A 3,510-nucleotide genomic window follows, 5' to 3' on the forward strand; every position below is an offset into this window, starting at 1 on the left:
AGTTGTAAAATGATGAGAATAAAGTTGTAATATTGCAATAAAAAAGTTGTAAACTGGCGAGAACAAAATATTAATAATCAGAGATAAAAGTTGTAAAATGACGACAATTAGGTTGCTTTATTGTAACAACAAAGTTGTAAAATGACAAGAATTAAGTCAGGATATGAAACGGGTTAAATGGTAAATGAGTTACACTTGAATAGTGCTTTTCTACCTTCTTAAGGAACTCAAAGGGCTTTGACACTATTTCCACATTCACACACTGATGGAGGGAGCTGCCATGCAAGGCCCTAACCACCAGCCATCAGGAGCAAGGGTGAAGTGTCTTGCTCAAGGACACAACGGACATGATGAGGTTGGTAGTAGGTGGGGATTGAACCAGCAACCCTTAGGTTGCTGGCACGGCCACTCTCCCAACAGCGCCACACCGTCCCCATCCATCCATCCATCCATCCATTTTCTACCGCATGTTCCCTTTGGGGTTGCGGGGGTGCTGGTGCTTATCTCAGCTACAATCGGGCGGAAGGCGAGGTACACCCTGGACAAGTCGCCACACGCCGTCACCAATTTGTTGTAAATTATTGTAACAATAAAGTTCTAAAATTACTAGAATTAAGTCAAGATATTGGAACAACAAAGTTGTAAAATGACAAGAACAAAGTATTAATAATCAGAGAAAAAAGTTGTAAAATGAAAAGAATTAAGTCACGATATTATAACAATAAAGTTGTAAAATGATGAGAATAAAGTCGTAAAATTGCAAGAAAAAAGATGTGAAATGACAAAAACAAAGTATTACTATTCATTCAGAGAAAAAAGTTGTAAAATGATGACAATGAAGTCACAATATTGTAACAACATTGTAAAATGATGACAATGAAGTCACAATATTGTAACAACAACGTTGTAAAATGATGACAATGAAGTCACAATATTGTAACAACAACGTTGTAAAATGATGACAATGAAGTCACAATATTGTAACAACAACGTTGTAAAATGATGACAATGAAGTCACAATATTGTAACAACAACGTTGTAAAATGATGACAATGAAGTCACAATATTGTAACAACAACGTTGTAAAATGATGACAATGAAGTCGTAATATTCAGAGAAAAAAGTTGGTATATGACAAAATACAACATTTTTTTTAACAATTCATAAAACAAGAATAATTACAAGAATACTCACAAAACACAATGCATTTTAAGATAAGTTACACTTTTATTTTTTTTAAAAGAGTAAAAATGTTTATAAAATTGCATAGAAGTACAAAATAATAAAAATTGTGATTTTGTAATTGACATAAGTTATAAAGTTCTGAAAACTAAGTTGTTTTTGTTTAGTAAAATTCATTATATCAGAAAAAAGCTGACACAAGAAAATTGTGGCAAGAATCCAAGACTAGAGTTGTGGTATCAAGTCACAAAGAAATAGTAATATTAAAATAGTAATATTATTCAAATATAGTAGCTTCTTTTACACTAAGATTGTGGTTACAAGAATGTTAACAGAACACGAAAAAAAAGGAATACAAAATTAGGACGAACGTGTAAAAAAAAAAAATTCTTTCGGAGATGTAAAATGTATCAAATGCATTAAAAAATGATGGAAAAAAGTGTCAAGTTTAGAGAATTGAATTTTAAGTCTCTTTGAAAGTGGACTACAGCAACAATTGAAAGTCTTAAGTCCCCCCCCCACACATCCATCCATTTTCTACCGCTTATTCCCTTTTGAGGTCGCGGGGGGCGCTGGCGCCTATCTCAGCTACAATCGGGCGGAAGGCAGCGTACACCCTGGACAAGTCCCCACCTCATCACAGGACCAACACAGATAGACAGACAACATTCACACACTAGGGACCATTTAGTGTTGCCAATCAACCTATCCCCAGGTGCATGTCTTTGGAAGTGGGAGGGGCCTATCCCCAGGTGCATGTCTTTGGAGGTGGGAGGGGCCTATCCCCTGGTGCATGTCTTTGGAGGTGGGAGGGGCCTATCCCCAGGTGCATGTCTTTGGAGGTGGGAGGGGCCTATCCCCAGGTGCATGTCTTTGGAGGTGGGAGGGGCCTATCCCCAGGTGCATGTCTTTGGAGGTGGGAGGGGCCTATCCCCAGGTGCATGTCTTTGGAGGTGGGAGGGGCCTATCCCCTGGTGCATGTCTTTGGAGGTGGGAGGGGCCTATCCCCAGGTGCATGTCTTTGGAGGTGGGAGGGGCCTATCCCCAGGTGCATGTCTTTGGAAGTGGGTGGGGCCTATCCCCAGGTGCATGTCTTTGGAGGTGGGAGGGGCCTATCCCCAGGTGCCTGTCTTTGGAGGTGGGAGGGGCCTATCCCCAGGTGCATGTCTTTGGAGGTGGGAGGGGCCTATCCCCAGGTGCATGTCTTTGAAGCCGGAGTACCTGGAGGGAACCCACGCAGTCACGGGGAGAACATGCAAACTCCACACAGAAAGATCCCGAGCCCGGGATTGAACCCCAGACTACTCAGGCCTTCGTATTGTGAGACAGACGCACTAACCCCTCTGCCACTGTGAAGTCTTAAAGGGGAACATTATCACGATTTCAAAAGTGTGATAATGTTCCCAGTGGCATGTTGTATTTTTTGAAGTTGTTTTCTAAATTTTACCGGTCTCGGAATATCCCTAAAAAAAGCTTTAAAGTGCTTGATTTTCGCTATTTGCGAAGACACTGGCCATTTCCCTGTGACGTCACACAGTGCTGCCAATGTAAACAAACAATGGGAATACCACAGCAAGATATAGCGACATTAGCTCGGATTCAGACTCGGATTTCAGCGACTTAAGCGATTCAACAGATTACGCATGTATTGAAACAGATGGTTGGAGTATGAAAGTATTGAAGAAGAAACTGAAGCTATTGAGCGAATAGCTATTGACGCTATTCATAGCCATAGCATGGCCGAATAGCTGCGTTAGCATCGCCGGTAAAATGTGCGGACCAAACGATCAGGACTTTTGCATCTCGTGACACTGGAGCAACTTAAATCTGTCGATTGGTAAGTGTTTGTTTCGCATTAAATGTGGGTGGAAGGAAACGTAATATAGTTGCAAATGCATCTACAGGTTAGCATGTTAGCATCGATTAGCATATCATGTTAGCATTGATTAGCTGGCAGTCAACATCAACAAAACTCACCTTTGTGATTTCGTTGACTATCGTTGCAAATGCATCTGCAAGTTATCTATACATCTCTGTGCCATGTCTGCTTTAGCACCGCCAGTAAATAGCATGTTTGCGTCGATTAGCGTAGCATGTTAGCATCGTTTAACTGGCAGTCACACCGCAACCAAATATGTCTGATTAGCACATAAATCAACAACATCAACAAAACTCACCTTTGTGATTTTGTTGACTTTATGGTTGCAAATGCATCTGCAGGTTATCCATACATCTCTGTGCCATGTCTGCTTTAGCACCGCCGGTAAATAGCATGTAAGCATCGATTGGCGTAGCATGTTAGCATCGATTAGCTGGCAGTCAACATCA

Source organism: Nerophis ophidion, linkage group LG07, assembly GCF_033978795.1.
Source record: "Nerophis ophidion isolate RoL-2023_Sa linkage group LG07, RoL_Noph_v1.0, whole genome shotgun sequence".
Classification (NCBI taxonomy): domain Eukaryota; kingdom Metazoa; phylum Chordata; class Actinopteri; order Syngnathiformes; family Syngnathidae; genus Nerophis; species Nerophis ophidion.